The 18,021-nt window shown below is 43.5% G+C and overlaps 1 protein-coding gene across 2 annotated transcripts in view; it reads right to left on the bottom strand.

Annotated features, from left to right (window-relative positions):
- Wnt5b (Wnt family member 5B) overlaps window positions 1–18,021 on the bottom strand; it is a 108,157-nt gene that overhangs the window by 86,657 nt on the left and 3,479 nt on the right. The gene's annotated exons all lie outside the window — the stretch shown is intronic.

Here is an 18,021-nt window from a genome sequence, read left to right as displayed (position 1 = left end):
TGAAATATTAGTGTAGACATTAGGCCCTGAGGAAACTGTTCCAAAAGACCAGCATTAGCCTAAGGGCACACAGCTAGCTCTCAAGACCAGAGCTCCTCAAGTCAGGGCCTGTCCATCTCATCTTTCATCCCAGCACCTCAAAGCATTCTAACTACAACACGATGGGCAAATGGCAGAGCAAAGCAATTTGCATGAGTCATACACACATGCAAAGCATTATCGTATTATCACCTGCTCTAGGAAAATGATTCCATAAACTATAAGGTCACTAGTGGAGGGAAGAACAGCCTGGCACAGGACACTTGACTCCACCAATGACAGACATGCCCCTGAAATAGAACTCCCAGAAATGCCTTCCAAAAGTTTAACATGATACTAATGTTTCATTAGAGGTCTTCCTGGGCCCTGATTAGCTCCAATTATCTCAAGAGGTGTCATGAAATACAAAACTAAATTATTTTCAATTCATATTTATTCAAAAGACATACACCAAGTACCAGGGACGCAGCTCAGTTGGTAAAGTGCTTGCCCAGGATGGGTGAGGCCCTGGGTTCCATCCCCAGTACCAAAATAAAAAAAAATAAAAAAAAAAAAAGACACAATGTATTTTTTTGAGAGAAGGGAGAGAAGAGTTGTCTTGTCACCACATATAAATGTTTCCATTCCAAAAAAGTTTACCTTTATTCTTGAAGAAATTTCATTCCCCCAAACTTATAAAAATGCTGTGGGTGTAGGCTCAAGTTCCTGTGGCATTTGAATGCCCCTAAGATGCTGAAGCTCCCACCAGGAGCTGCCTTAAGCAGTGCTCCCACTTGACAAGTCAACTGTCAGATGGTGTGAGGATGCACAAGACATCTGTCCCAAAGGAAGTCCCCTGGCTTCTGAGTTACTGACACCCCAATGACATCAGTGAGTGATGGTTTATGATATTTTCTACGTGTATCAGTAAACAACATTCAATACTACAAAAATATGAAGATTTACATTTTGCCAATTTAGGATTTGTTGAGATTTTCCAAATATATTCAGGTTACCTCCTCTATCAATAATGCAAGATGCCTCAGAGATCTATCTTAGCTACTTAATGTTTCCAACTTCCATCTTCAGTGGTACAATGTACCCAACAGCCAGTAACCCACAAAACAGGAGAAAGGATTTGAAAACCATATATATGTGCTAAGCAATAATATATTAAGAAGTGTTACATCTCTAGAAAAAGACAATCAAATTTAAAGCAATGGGCAAAGAATCTAGGGTTTGTTTGTTTGCGGTGCTGGGGATCGAACCCAGGGCCTTGTGCTTATAAGGCAAGCATTCTACCAACTGAGCTATCTCCCCAGCCCCCTGGGCAAAGAATCTAAATAGTCATTTCTGCAAAGAGAATGTACAAATAGATAAGCACCTGAAAAGATGCTCATCTTCATTAACCACGTGGGCGTGTGTGTTTGTGTAGTGCTGGGAATCAAACCCAAACTCTCATGCATACTAGGCATGCATTTTACCACTGATTTATACTCCCAACCCTGTTAACCATCAGGGAAATGCAAATTGAAGCCACAATGAAAAACTACTTCATAACGGCTCAGGATGCCATAACAAAATACTATTTTCTCACAATCCTAGAGACTAGCAGTCCAAGAACAGGATGTCAGCATGATCAGGTTCTGAAAGGCTTTCTTCCTGGCTTTCAGACGCTGCTTTCTCACAGTTTTCTCACACAACAGAGAAAGAGACCAAGTCTTTTGGTGTGTAATCTTATCAGGGCACTAGTCCCATTATGAAGGCCCATATGAGTCCAATTTCCATTGCTTTAAGAAAATACCAATGCTGGATAATGTAGAAAGAAAAGAAGTTTATTTAGTTCATAACTTTTTCTTTTTTTTCTGTGGTGCTGCGGATCGAACCCAAGTCCTTGTGCTTGCAAGGCAAGCACTCTCACCACTGAGCTATCTCCCCAGCCCAAATGAAATGTACTTTTTTTTTTTTTTTTTTTGCGGTACTGGGGATTGAACCCAGGGCCTTGTGCTTGCGACTCAAACACTTAGTTCATAATTTTATAGGCTTAAAATCATAGATCAGTTGACCCCATCAATTTGACCTCTAGGAGGGTCCTCTTGGATGTGTCACATCATAGTGGATGGCATCATGATGAGAGGGAGAGATCACATGGCAAGACAGAAAGTCAAAGAGAGTGGGGAGGGGCCAATACTGCCCTTTCATAACAACTCATTCTCTCAGGAACTAACTGGGGTCCTATAAGACTTTTGAGGACAGCACACTAATGACCCAATTACCTTGCATTAGGCTCCACCTCTTACAGGTTCCACCACCTCCCAACATCAACACACTGAGGACCAAGTTTCCAACACATGAATCCTAGAGGACACACTCAAACTATAACCAAACCACAGCAGGGTCCAGCCTTCATGAACTCATCTAACCCTACCTCCCCAAATCTCCATTATCGAATACTATCACAAGGCAGCTAGGGTTTTGACATATAAAGCTTTTGGGGATGTATTAGTCAGCTTTGTGTTACTACTATGAAATACCAGAGAAAATTAACTTATAGAGAAATGGGTTATTTAGCTCATGTTTCTGAAGGTTCCAGTTCAAGATCAGCTATGAGCCTCTACTGAGGGGAACAAATCACGAAGGAGGACATGGCTAAGCAAACCATTCACTTTACAAGTCAGGAAGCAGCAAGATAGATAGATAGATAGATAGATAGATAGATAGATAGATAGATAGATAGATAGAAAGAAAGAAAGAATGAGGAGCTGGGTCTTAAAATCCCCTTTTCCCAAAGGTCTGCAGCACCTCCTAGTAGTATCAGTCTGGGGACCAAACCTTTTTTGCCTTGTGCTTGCAAGGCAAGCACTCTATCAACTGAGCTATCTCCCCAGGCCCGGGGACCAAACCTTTAACACATGGACCTTTGGAGGACATTATCCATGTTCAAGCAGGGGCTGTCAGGACACAGTTCACCCACCATAGAAGAAAAAAAAGAAAAAAACGAAAGAACCATGCCTAAGCATATCACACTCCAACTGCTAAAATATCAATAAAAAAATCTTAAAAGTAGAGGTGTGGAGAGGACACATTATGTACAGGGGATGCTGACTTTAATAAAAGAACCAACTGCCCACTGGGGTGGTGCATGCTTATAATTCCAGCAGCTCAGGAGGCTAAAGTAGGAGGATCCCAAGTTCAAAGCCAGCCTCAGCAACTTAGTGAGGCCTTAAACAATTTAGCAAGATCCTGTCTCAAAATTAAAAAATAAAAAGAACTGGGGATGTTTCTCAGTGGTTAAGCACCCTTGGTACCAAAAAACCAAAAACCAAACCGAACCAAAACAAAACAAAACAGCGGCACCTACCTATAATCCCAGTGGCTCAGGAAACTGAGGTAGGAGGATCACAAATTTGAGGCCAACCTGGGTGACTTAGTAAGATCCTGTCTCAAAATAAAAAATAAAAGGGCTGGGATGTAGCTCAGTAGTAAAGCACACCTGAGTTCAATTCCTAGTACTACACACACACACACACATATGCACACACACACAGAGTGTATCAGAGTAATTGTTATAGTTTGATTTTTTGTTTTGTTTTGTTTTGTTTGGTACCAGGGATTGAATTCAGTGATGCTTTACTAAAGAGCCACATCTCCGGTCCTTTTTCATATTTTATTTAGAGACAGGGTCTCACTGAGTTATTTAGGGCCTCGTTAAATTGCTAAGGCTGGCTTTGAACTCACGATTCTCCTGCCTCAGCCTCCCCAGCCACTGGGATTACAGGCATGCGCCACACAGCACCCAGCCAGTTTGATCTTAACTGTTTCCCAAGGACCATATGCTAAAGATTTGGTGATCAGCCTGTGGTACCACTGGGAGATGGCAGAACCATTAGGAGGTAGGGCCTAGAGGAAGAAAGTAAGTTATTGGGGTCACGCCTTGAAGGGGATACTGGAACTCCACCTCCTTCCTGTCTCCCTCTTTTTGTCACCGGCACAAAGCAAACAGGCCAGGTGACCATGACCTGAAATCTGTGAGACCATGAGAAAAAAATAAATCTTTTATCTTGAAGTGGGCTTTCTCAAGTATTTTATCACAGTAACAGAAATCTGATTAACATAATATTGAAAGACAAAAGAAACAGGAGGAAGTGTCACACACTGGAGATGAAGATATGATAAATGAATTTAATTAATATGAGATACTGGATTGGATTTGGGACCATAAAAAGACAGTAGGGGAAAACTGATAAAATTGGAATAAAACTTATAATTAACAACACTGTAATAATGTTAATATTCAGTTGGATTGTACTATGGTTACATAAAATGTTAACAGTAAAGTAAACTAAGTGAAAAGTAGGCAAGAATTCTCTGTACTGTTCTTGCCACATTTTTACAGGTCTAAAATTATTTCAAAATTAAAAAAAAGGTGATAGTAAGTGTAAATAGACTAAACATCACAATTAAAAGACAGAGATCATTGATTGACTAAAATCTAGAACAACCCAAATGTCCATCAGAAGTAAATAAACAAATCGCAGCAATAAAAAGAATAAACTGCTGATCCCTGCGACAATGCAGATAAATGTCACAGATGTGCTGAGCAAAAGAAGCTGAACATCAAAGGAAAAATAAAAGAAAACCAACCCTAGTTCTGGTACAATTCTCCTGATGTAAAATTCTAGGACAGGTAAAACTAATCCAGAATGACTCAACTCAGATCAGCGGTTGCCTCAGTTGTGTGGCTATGCTGAAGGGGGACAAGAAGATTTCTGGGGAAGTAGAAATATCTTGATGACGGCAGTGAGTGCATGAATATTTATACTTGTCCCAATTGACTGACCTGTACACTTAAACAATGTGTAGATTTTATGACCTGTAAGTTATATTTCAATATGTTTGATTAAAAAGAAAAAATGGGCTGGGGGTGGAGCTCAGTGATCAAATGCTTGCCTGACATGTGCTGGGGCCTTGGGTTCAATCCTCAGCACCTAAAAACCAAACCAAACCAAAATTAAAGTAGCACTCTTACCATTCAGCTGTGGTAATATACCACAGGGGGTAAAGAAAGAAAGAGAGCAGAGTGCAGGAAGAGCATAAAACTCACTCTGTTAGGCTCTCCCCAACCCTCGACTGTGGAGGTAGGTTGAGGCTATTTTCTCAGAGGCCCATGCACACAGAGTCTGAGGCCTCCAGGCTTTAAAGCTCGACAGTAGGAAGCTTCCCTCTTGAGACTCTTCCTCCTCCCTCATCATTAACAGTATGTTTCCAGAATCTCACTTGTAAGGAAATATTTAAAAGACATCTGGTAAGGTTTTGACCAGGATTTTTGATTGGTTATAGTATAACAAGCTGTATGTATCAAAAAATGCAGTGTTATATCAGATTACTGTCAAATTGACTTGTCTGTGTAGCTTATTAATGCCATGTTTAAGTATGGAAATAATGCCAACTCTATACCTTCATCCCAGACATAACTAAGCTGTTGATTCTTTTAGCAGAACCAGTCCTAGCAATTGCACAATAGCATTGTTTTTTTCTTTTCAAGGTTGTTTAGAAGCATAATTAGAGTGAACATCTCCTGGATGCTTTCTATGTATGAGACTCTACGTTCACTTAATGTAAGCACTTTTATGAGGGTTCGTTTCATTCATACTTTATAACAGCCCTGTAAGGATTTTAACAGATGGGGAAACAGAGGTCAGATGAGTTTGGGTAACTTGCCCAAGGTCACCTCTGGGAAGTGGTCTTACAGCCAATGAGACTTTGGAGTTAGGATTGAACTGGCACCTGATACATTGAAGGACTTAAACACTGCATGTAAGAGATTAGACCTTCTCTTTCATGACACAGACATCCATGTTAACCAGGGAACAGTGGCACACTTGGGAGGTTAAGGCAGGAGGATCTCAGCCTTGGCAACTTAGTAAGACCCTGTCTTGAAGTTTAAAATAAAAAAAAATTAAAGGGCCAAGATATGACTCAGTGGTAGAGCACCCATGAGTTCAATCCCTAGTACCCCACCAAAAAATGAATGTTAGTGATATTTTATCTGACATATTTTCCAGTGCCAAGACAGTGAAACAGGGTATTAAATGGAAGGGGGTGGGTTTTGGGGCTTGCACTCTGGCTATAGAATGCAACTTCTTCTTGATCCTTTAGGATACTATTTCACCTCACCAGACAAGCTTCTACAGAGTTTTCAAAGAGTCCTAGAAATAGACAAATAGGAAGTCAAGTGCCAGGTATGAATCACCAGGTATGAATCACCTGGGGCTGTGTTTTGTCAGTGGACTTAAAGAAATCTTTGGGTCACATTTCCACTCTGCACATGCTCCAGTCCTGAAGGACAGAACAGTGCCTTATAGTTCTTCTAAACCACTTTCAAACACTCTGTCTCCCTGGATCCTAACAACTCCAGGTGAGATAGGCAGAGGGCGAGGTACATGAATCCATTTACAAGGCACTGGGAGACTTTTGGCACTTCATTTGTTGGCCCCAGATCCCTATTAACACAAGGCGAGAATCCTAAACTTGTGATTCCCAGGTGGCTGCAGGGAAGCCAGGATCCTTAATCAACAGGGTCCAGGGTCTTTGGGCATCTGGTCTTTGTCTAGACATTCCTATCTCAATTTTAACTCTTAGTCAATAGATGTTCAACATGAAGGCAACACTCTAAAAATTGCATTTGGCAAAATCAGAAGCACATTTCTATGGGAATACCATGGGAATAGCAGTAGGTCACCTTTGAAAACAGTGATGAAGAACATAACATTATTTTGCCAAATATAAAATGCTACTGATTCTAACATGCACCATTATCTTATACCATTAAGAAAGAAAAGTGCCAGGCATGGTGGTGCATGCCTGTAATCCCAGCAGCTCAGGAGGCAGAGACGGGCGGATCTCAAGTTTAAAGCCAGCCTCAACAACTTAGCAAGGCCTTGTGCAACTTAATGAGATCTTGTCTCAAAATAAAAAAATAAAAAGGGCTGGGGATGTGACTCAGAGTGATTGAGCACCCCTGGGTTCAATCCCTGCTACCAAAAAAAAAGAAAGGAGGAGGAGGAGGAGGAGGAGGGAGGAGGAGGAGGAGGAAGAGGAGGAAGAAGAAGAGGAAGAAGAAGAAGAAGAAGAAGAAGAAAAGAAAGAAAAGCACTCCCAACTTAACCATGATTTATATTGAGTTTAAGACGCACACTGATCTCCAACATGTTAAATGTGTCTTAGTATTGATGAAATAGGATATTTCAAGACCAGCTTTCAAAAATTGGGGATCATGCGCTCCTTAGGTGCCTCTAGCTCATTTTGTATTGCTGAACAGCAACAGTGCTGAGTGCTGGGCTTGCAGGGGGAGAGGAGCACAGATGACCATCACTTCTGCCATCCAAGAGCCCACACCTCAGATTAGAAGGTCTTCCAAGGAACTTTCTAGAGCCTGTGGAGCTGCAGAGCTCTCCACAGCTCCATTGGTTAAAGTAGTTGTCATATAAGTGAATTTCCACATTTCATCTGTCTCCCCAGTTATCAAAATAAACCAAGTTATAACATGCTCATATCTCCACCAAACTTTGAGTAGGGGTTTAGGCATCTTTGGTGACAATTCTCAACCTTTCACTTGTTTTTCAAATAAGAGTTGAGGAAGGAAGCTGACATTGACGGAGTATGTACTATGTGCTGGGCTTCACCAGAATTCATAAATTATCACATTTAGTTCTCAAAAAACAAAAAGCAAACAAACAAAAAAACACCTTATGAGTGGGGCATTATTATCCCAGTTTAAGGGAAAAGGAAACCAGATCTCAGAAAAGCTAAATGGCCAGGGTAAGGATAATGGAGTTATGAATGCTAAGTCAGTACTCAAACCCAAGTCCATGATCCTAAAGGCCATGCATTTCTACTGGATAGAGAATAGCAAGAGGGAAGGCAAAGACCTCTTTTTTAAGTTTTATAAAAAAAATTTTTAGATGTTGCTAGACATTAATTTTATTCATTTATTTTTATGTGGTGCTGAGGATGAACCCAGTGCCTCACACATGCTAGGCAAGTGCTCTACCACTGAACCACAATCCCAGTCCCAACTTCTAAAAGCTTAAAAATCACCACTAGACTAAATCTGCAAGGCTGACATTCTAATCAAACTACACAGCATAAAACAAAATGTCGGGGCTGGGGATGTGGCTCAGTGGCAGAGCACTTGCCTAGCACGTTTGAGGCACTGGGTTTGATACTCTGCACTATATAAAAAATAAATAAAATAAAGGCATGCTGTCTATCTACAACTACAGAAAACTTTTTTTAAAAAGTGTCTTGCTACACTCATTTGCCTGGGGACCCTTTTCACCAGCAGGGTGGCTGCTTGTGGATCAGGTTGGCAGCAGTACGATTCATCTGGGAGCAGGGTGACAGCACTGTGGGGTGGAATAGGGACAAGCCCCTGCTGAAAGAGCCACTGCCATCATTCACATCTCCTCCATAGTGACAACACTCAGGTGACAGCACAGAAATAGGACGCAAAACAGGAAACGATTCCAAAGGACTTAGGGAAGGGAAAACAAAAGAAAAGTTGTCAGGAAAAAATTAGAGACAGTTTAAAACAGTGGTCCTCAACCAGTGGGGGCTTTTCTGTGTCCCTGCTGCTCAGGGACATTTACAAAGACTGGAGACATCTCTGGGTGTCATCTCTGGGAACAGGGTGTTATTGGCATCTAGTGAGTGGAGGCTGTGGGTGTTAGTCAACATCCCACAGTGCACAGGACAGCCCTCCTCAACCCAGAATTATCAGAGCCAAATATTCGCAGTGCTGTGAGGTTCAGAAGCCTGGCTTTAGAACAACCTTAGGGAATCAAAAGGGATCCAGACATCACGCTCATCACACAGCTCATAAACCAAAAAGGCAGAGACCGCAGGGACCGGCTCTGCACAGATTCAACGACTGACCAGAAAGTAGACCACACACTATCCAGGGCAATTTTAATCTATAACTTTGTGCACCGATGTACACCAGGCCACATGACAGCACAGAATCCAGAAGTGTAAGCAGGTCCTTGCCCTTGAGGACCAGGGAGACAGCACAGAAAGAAATATATATTGGGCTGGGGTGTGGCTCATTGGTAGGGTACTCGCCTACCATGCATGGGTTCCAACCCCAGCTCTGCAAACCAACAACCCCCTCCCCCACCATGCATACACATCCCATACACACGCATCTATAAATATCTATGTGCTTGTACATATATATGCCAGTGCCAGCAGAGCATAGTGGCACATACCTATAATCCCAGCAGCTTGGGAGGCTGAGGCAGGAGGATCTCAAGTTCAAAGCCAGCCTCAGCAACTTAGTGAGGCCCCAAGTAACTTAGTGAGATCCTGTCTCTAAAGAAAATATTTTTAAAAGGACTGGGGATGTTGCTCAGTGGTTAAATGCCCCTGAATTCAATCTCCAGTGCCAAAAAAAAACAGTGCCAAATATTATCAATGATTATCCTAGGAATTATGGTTTTCATTATTTTTTTCAATGAAAATATCAAGGAACTGAAAAAAAATCAAAGTTTTTCAGTTAATATGTCTCACTTTCATTAGTTTTAATAAAACAGTGGTACAACCTAGGACCATTCTTAAGGTTGGGGAACAGGAGTGGGGAGAGACAAACCAACTTCTACTCTTTGGCCTCTTCCACATCAACAGGTTAAGACTCCTGCCTTTCATTCATTCAATTCCTCCAGCAAGTATTTATTAAACAGGCACTTTGTGTCAGGCACTGTTTTGTATGTATGTGAAAACTGACACACAGTAACAGTACATATTTATGGTGTGCAGTGGGACATTTTGATACAGGGACATAATGTATAATGATCAGATCAGGGTAACTAGTTTATCTATCACCTCAGACATTGATCCTTTCTTTATGTAAGGAATATTCAAAAATTCTCTCAACAAACTGGTGGCACATGCCTGCATTCCCAGTGTCTCAGAAGGCTGAGGCAGGAGGACTACAAGCTCAAGGATAGCCTCACAACTTCAGGAGACCCTGTCTCAAAATAAAAAAATAAAAAGGACTTGGGATGTAGTGGAAAGCTCCCCGTGGCTCAATCTGCAGTAACCTGCCACCCACCCAAATCCTCTCTACAAGCTATTTTGAAACATGATTAATTGTTGTCTACCATGGTTATCTTATGGTGCCACATCAGAACGTTAGAAGTTATTCCTCCTTCCAACTGTACCCTGTATCCACTAGCCATCCCCTCTCCACCCCTACCCGACTCTTCAGGCATGGTTCTATGTGCTCAAGATATAAAAGTATGCAAGGCAGACAAAAATTCTGCCCTTGTGGTGTTTATGTAGTAAGGGAAGCAGACAAGGGAACAAGTAAGGACATTATAAAATACACGTGTTCAATGGTGAGAGGTGTTAGGAAATAGAGCAGAGAAGAGGGCCAGAGAACAGGGGAGGGCTGCAATGTACACAGGGAAATCCCAGGAGAACCCACCAGAGTGACTCTGAGAACAGCTCTAAGGAATGGAAGGGAGTGCGGCAAGGAGGAGAGTCCTGGGGCAGAGGAAACAAGAAGGGGCAAATCCCCAGGACAGAAGCATGCCTGTTCAAGGACAAGCAAGAAGACTGCAGGTGCTGGACAGAAGAGAAGTAGCAGGTGAGCTTCCCAAGGTGAGGAGGGTCTGGTCACAGTTGAAAAGGATTTTGGCTTTTCCCTGCATGAGATGGATTTGGAGGGGAAAAGGGACATGATCTGGAAGGTTCCAGCAGGATCACTATGCTGACTAAAGCAGGAGGTGGCCATTGTGATTCGGGAGTCACACATGGATGAGACAGCATGGGATGGTAGGTGACAGTGGCCACGGTTCTGGGTATATTCTGAAGTTAGACTGGGCAAGATTCGCTGGTAGATGGGATGTGGGCAGTGAGAGGAAGAGAAAAATCAAGAGTGACTCCAGGGTCTCAGGCATGAGCAAGGAGAAGGATGAGCTGGAGAGGGCCATGTGAAGAGCAGGTCTAAGGGGAAAGGTCAGAGCAGGTGACCCAGAGAAGATCCTGCCTAAGCAATCTGATATTCCCGCCCAGGTCCAAGGCAAAGGGGCAAGCAGGAGAATGAAGATGTGCAGTTTGTAAGAGCAAAGAGCATTTACAGGCACGTCACAGAGAAGAGATGGGTTCAAGGACATAAAGGAAATCAGCTGCAGTCAGTGATGGGGAGGGCAAACTAGGAGAGTGAGGCCCCTGGAAGTCAAGAGAAGGCCGTGCAGAGGAGGCAACAATGCCACTGTCTTTGGCAACAGGAGACCTTTTTCCTCTTAGTTCTTTGCAAATTATATTCAACAAGGCTTTACTGGATCCTGGTACTGCATCCAATAAATGTGCTAATCTTTTTTTAAAAGAATATTTTTAGCTGTAGATGGACACAGTATCTTTATTTTACTTAATTTTTTATGTGGTGCTGAGAATCAAACAACATGCTAGGCAAGTGCTCCACCATAGAGTCACAGTCCCAGCCCAATGTGCTAATCTCTTACTCAAGAGGAACATCTGGAACAACAGCCGAGCGAGGAGACCCTCCTCATCTCATTTAACAGTGACTGAGAGCCTGCGATGCAGGGCCCTGGGATGGAGCACTCATGGAACTCCCATGTGTTTCCTTCACCATTCCTCAGTCTAATCACACACACAATGAAACATACCATAATTTCACCGCATAATTGTTATACCCTGGTTTTTCAGTTCAAAAATTGGTTTGTAACCTGTCATCGTGTAATCATCACATGACATAGTCTGTTCGTCATGCCACTTAAAAGGAAAACAGAGCAGCAATGTATTCACCAGTAGCATATGGATGCACACTTGCTTTCTCCAGCACTCTGAGCCTGGAGCTTAGAATTCTCAGTGCAAGTGCCTGAGTTTATTTCTGAAAGTAGACTTGGTAGTTTATTTAGAACACTGTAGTACTGACTGCAAACACATCTTATGTGAGTGACGCTGAGGACAAAGTCAGATTATAAAACCAATGACAGCAGAGCAGAATTTTCAGACCCAAAAGACTACATTTTGTAAATCCATACTTTGTAACGCTATAATAAATTTTCTCAAGAGTAATATTTAGACCATATTATAACAACTAATGTATTAACTCTTCTTAAACCAGAAAAATGTTCACTAAATTGTCACAAAGAAATGACACCCCTCCATTTGGACTATTCAATTTAAATGCATATTTATAAATATTCTGTGCCTTCTAATCTTGCACCAAAGACAGTTGAGTGATAAATTATTTCTAAGTAATACCAGCACAATTTTTATAAAAAGCTTCACTTACTGATCACACTCCATTTTTTTGCCCCCTCCCAAAAAAAATTGGCATAAAATTTACAATAATGATACCGTGAAATACACAACTAGACTTAGGATATGGGGGGAAATGACAGACTCAAAGGTTTTGGAAGACTGCACAATAGCCATTTGTAAGGAGTAGAAGTTACTTGAACCAAAACTCCTGAGTTTCTCTTTCTTCCCTCCCTCTCTCCCTCCCTTCTTCCCTCCCTCCCTTCCTTCCTCCCTTCCTTCCTTTTTTGCAGTGCTTAGGGTGAAACCCAGGGCCTCACACATGCTGGGAAAGTACTCTATCCCTGACCTATAACCTAAGCCCTTTTAATTTTTTTTTTAATTTTTTTTTTTTTTTTTTTTTTTTTTTTAAAGACAGGTTCTAGGGGCTGGGGTTGTGACTTAGTGGTAGAGCTCTCACTTCACACATGTGAAGCACTGGGTTCAATTCTCAGCACCACATGAAATTAAATAAACAAAATAAAAGTAGTGTGTCTATCTACAACTAAAAAACTATTAAAAAAAAAAAAAAAGACAGAGTCTGGCTAAATTGCCCAGGCTGACCTCGATCTTGTGATCCTTATGTCTCAGCCTCCCCACAGGCTTGGATTGCAAGAATGTGCCACCATACCCAGCCAGGAGCAATCTTATCTCCCCAGCACCTGGAACATAACTGAATCAATATTTGTTACATGACTAATTCTGTCAGCAGAAATCCATTAAAGATGGCATACTTATTAGGCGAAGGGGCCCATTCTAGCAAGGAACATGCTGTACACTTACTAATCTCATTGCCCTAAGATCGACAATAGCAGATCTTTATTGAGACCTTTTAAGTTCAGACACTGCTTTAGCACTGAGGAAGTAGTAGAGAATAGGACAAACATGATGGGGGGCAGACATTTAACAAGGGTGCTAATAAATAGACAAGAGAGCTACAGGTGGTATGATAAGTGCTCTAGAGGAAACAGACAGGAACAGAATGTCTGGGTGGGTGGCTGATCTCACACCAGGGCCTCTTTGAGAAGCTAAGACCTGATGGACAGGAGGAGCCATCCCAGGACAGAAAGGAGCAGGAGAGGGCCTGGCCCAGGGAGTGCAGCTACCTGGGTCCTAAAAGAGCACAAGAGGTTGCACATGACATAAGAAGGCCCTATCAGGCATGGGGTATGGGACAGAGTGGTATAGGATGAGGCTGGCCTGGGAGGCAGGGGTCAGGCAGGCTGCAGAGGGCTTGGTCAGCTACAATGCCAGGTCTGAGCTGAGTTTTAAGTAGCATGGAGGAAAAGGAGAGGCTTGTCAGGGAAGTGTGAAAACTCCCTGTGCATGTCAGGAATGATACCCAAAGTGTGTAAGAAAGAGGAATCTCGGGATGTAGCTAATATCCGTTCTGTTCATAATGGCTCAGTACTTGACACCTCTAAAGAGAGGCCATCCTGTTAAAGAAGTCGTGACTTTAGGTTAGGAGCAACACTGGAGATGTGGCCCCTAGGTCCTGACAAGTTAAAAGACTTGGTCCCGCCCCCTAGATGTGACAAACAGTTCCACAATGGAAAAGGGCCTGTATTGGAAGAGCCAGTGGGTCTGGCTTACCAGCTGGAAGTCCCCTGCTAGCCAACTGCATCAGGTCACTACTGTTAGGTTCCTGAGAGCATCCAATCTGATGCCTGGGGGAAGGGGGTTGGTAGGGCAGACTCTGAGTTTTAGATACATGAACTCAAAAGCTTTTAGGTGGGATGCTTTCCCAGGTTGGCCTCCTCTTTCCTAGGTTGTGTGTGTGTGTTGCTTGGGATGGAAGCTAGGACCTCCCACATGCTAGGCGAGTGCTCTACCACTGAGCTACAGCCTGAGCTTTCCAGTTGCCTTTTAAGTCTTCCCCTTTCCCTCACTCCTTTCAGTCACCTGCCTGGTTCCTGAATCACCTGGAACCTGAGTGCAAAATCCTTGACTTTTTCTTTCCACAAGATACTGCTCTGACTTACAGTGGTAGAGAAACCTGGCCTGAGGGGAAACAGAAAGTTCTTAAATCTGATCTTGTCTGTTAAATCTGACTTCAGATGAGACTTCACAGAGGTTACCTTTTAAAAATATTTTTTTCAACAAGATTTTGCTTGTTTGTTTTATTTTATTGAGACACTCTGCTGCCCAGGCTGGTCCTGAGCATCTAGGCTCAAGTGATCCTCCTGTCTCAGCCTCCCCTGTTGCTGGGACGCAGATGTGCGCCATTGCACCTGGCTTGACCTTTTAAGCTTTTGAGAAGCCGGGTACAGTGGCTCATGCCTGTAATTCCAGCTCCTAGAGAGGCTGAGGCAGGAGGATCACAAGTTTCAGGCCAGCCTAGGCAATTTAGCAAGACCCTATCTCAAAATAAAATCAAAAGGGTTGGGGATGTAGCTCAATGGTAGAGCACCCCTGGGTTCAATTCCTAGTAACCACCCCCCACCCCCTGCAAACACACACACACAAAGACTTTGAGCAATTTGCAAACACAGGGAAGGAATCAGCACTTGCTCAATAAAAAACAAAACTGTGTTTAAGATGTGGTCCCAGGATCCCTTCTTTCTCAGGCAGGGATCTGGTCATTTAGGATACATCAGAATCCAATGCTCCTATGGAGAGCATATCATTTTTCCTTCCTTCACAACAGACAATCTGGATATCTGTCCTGTCCCTGCCATTCCCCAAACCTCTATTCTCCTCTATATACTGACCAAATCAACTTCTGTGCCTGATTGGGGTGCCATAAGAATAGTTTCCTTAGACATAGGCAGGGGGTGTGCTGCAAATGATCCACACAAAATAGCCACCTTATTTATTTTGAGTGCTAGGGATGGAAACCAGGGCCTCACACATGCTGGGCAAGGGCTCTACCACTGAACCACATCAGTCCCATCACCCTCCATCTTTAATAAAGGACAAATTCGGGGCAGGCTGCCCAGGAGCTCTAGATGCCTGGCCTTCAGACCCTCACCAACGTGACCCTGATAGAGCCCTGAGAAGCTCGGGGCTTTCCACACACTGCTCACAGTAATATCTCTCAGCAACTGCTGGGGAAAGGTCTGAAGTACTGTTTCCAGTTTACAAGTAAGCAAACTGAGACAGAGGAACTCCAGCCTGCCTACTGTTACCTTGTTGATAAGCTCCAGCTACCTCCCTGCCCCTCATGCAGCATCTCCTGCTCTTGCTTGTGAACTTCCACTTCTAAACTGATGTGCAAAATCTCACTAAGGGTTTAACTGCCTTGATTGTAGGCCTCAAACCCCAAACACAATTTCTATGAAATATTTAGTAATCCATTACTCAAATTTTCCCAGGAGAAACTTCTCAACAAATATAGGTGAAGTATGTAATCTTTGAGGTGAGCCTATGACAGGGACTCAGCTGTGCTCTGACTTCCCGCAGCAGTGAAAGCCTCCTATCACAGGGGTAAGAGAAGTGGGTGGGAGTACAACAGCCTCTTGCCCACGATCTGTCCGCTGGCTCAGGTTCAGGGGACACCCACCAGGGCCATGCGACACAGTTTTGGAGCTCAGAAGCTCAAGGCTGGTATGTGACTTCTTGCCTTTAATCTTGGGCTTTCCCTCTCAAAGAGGAGAGGGCAGCGTAAGGCTCAGTAGCAAATCTGACTGCCACCAGCTCCTATCAGAAAAGTTTGTTACTTTCTATGTTTCATTTTGTATATTTTTCACTTCCCCAGCAGGACTCAGAGCAAATCTAACAACTAAACATTTGCAGATAACTCAAAAGTGACCTTTGAGGGAGCTACAGTTTGTAAAACCAGAACTTTCTAAGTCACTACCTTTTCTACCCAAGCCCAGCTATCATTTCACAGGCCTTGTTAAGTCCATTTCTGATCCTTTATAAATTATCCAGACAAGAGTAACCATTTAGGAGCCTGCATTTCTTGAGTTTAAGGAAACTACAGAGGAGAGAGGACTGTAAACCATTTAAGAATGGACTCTGGGTGCCTCCCCCCAGGAATGCGGCACCAGCCCCTAGGTCACCCGAAGCTGGAGACAGAGCCTCATCCTAATCCTCGGGATGTTGGCTAACCACAGAAGCCCTTGCCAGGCCAGAGCCCAAAACTAGGAGCCCAACTTGAGCCTCCTGTGTGACCACAAGCCCTGCCTGGGAGACCTCACTTTGTGAAACAGTAACTGTGAAGGCCCCAACCCTCCCGCCAGGGGGGGAATACAATTCCAGTCTTCTGTGGGCCAGCAGCCCCAACAGAGACCTGGTACTCAGCACAGATTTCCAAAACCTGAAAGAGCCAAAGCTGTGCAAATAGACAGAATGTTACAACTGGAAGGGGCCTCTTAGACAATCTAATCCAATGTCCTCACTTCATAGAAAAGACAACCCAGAAGATACCTACCATGCACACTCCACCTCTAAAACCAAACAAACAAAAATCTCAAGATGGTAATGCAAGGATCAGTACATATGGGTGGGTTGAGTTCTTTGCAGGTATGGAGGTGTGTGGGACAAAATGATATTCTGAGAAAACAGCCCTGTTCCTTTAAGGCTGGTACTGCTGCCATGAGCACCACAGTGACTCAGAAGGGACCCAAGATCCTGGCGGGGGCTGGGCAATGAGTAGCACAGTCCCTGAGGACCTTCAGTGGCAGCCTGAGTCTAGCTTTCCTGAAACCTCCACGCATGCATGGTACCTGGAAGGCATACAGGGGACAGTTTCCCCCCAGTATTGAACCAGGTTCCAAATCACCCATAAGGAAAGAGTTGGGAAGAAAGCCACATGGGTGGAGAAGCAGGGAGGAGAGATACCAACTTTAGAAAGTCTGAAAGAAGATTCATGCAATACAAAAAGACCCAACTGCAACCACAGGGGCGAAGAAGTCAGGAAATGCTGCCCAGTGGCCAGACCGCGAGCCAGTAGGTCCAGCAGGGACAGAGTGGGGCGGAGGGTTAAATTTAGCCAGGTAAACAGAGCAGCCCAGGGGTGGAGGGGGCCTGGTAGGAACAGAGCCATCACCTGCTCTGTAGCGTCAGGGGCATTTCTCATTGAGGGGGAAAGTTCAGAACTGAACCAAACAGGTCCATTTTCAGGGTCTTGCCAATATGCTGTGGGGGAAGCGCAGACTACACCTCAGAGATTGATAAAGGGTTGCTCAAATTAAAAACATTCAGGTCTTTTCATTTTCACCATGGTATCTATGCCCTACCTTCTGCTGGATTTTTCTGGACTCTGGGATACAGTTTAAAGAAGTCTGATAGAAAGCAAAGATGCCCATACATGGAACTCACATATGCTATTGCCACTCAGGCTTTCTATATCTATCACCGTTCTGAGTCTTGAGAGATCTGAAGGAATTATAAAAACAACCCCCCAACTACCACTACAACAAAAACTCGGAGGATTCCATTCAGGTGTGGGGCTGGAACAAACGTGGACTCTGAGGGCATATTTAGAAGATTAAGGAGTTAAATGACAGTTTGAAAAGAAGCCAGGGAGAATCAAACCAGAATTGCAGAAGGGAAAGCTTTCATGGACTTGGTGGGTTCTATTTCAGAGAAGACACAGGCGTGCCCCCATGCTACAGGTGCCAGGCTATGGCAATTCAGTGGAAACCAGCAGAACTGTCCTAGAGGTAAAAATCAGAACCCACCACCCTGGTCCTCTGCCCTTCTTGAGGAAAAACAAACCAAAAAAAATCT

This window comes from Sciurus carolinensis, chromosome 4 (assembly GCF_902686445.1).
Source record: "Sciurus carolinensis chromosome 4, mSciCar1.2, whole genome shotgun sequence".
Taxonomy (NCBI): domain Eukaryota; kingdom Metazoa; phylum Chordata; class Mammalia; order Rodentia; family Sciuridae; genus Sciurus; species Sciurus carolinensis.
This window is presented reverse-complemented; position numbering and strand designations above follow the sequence as displayed.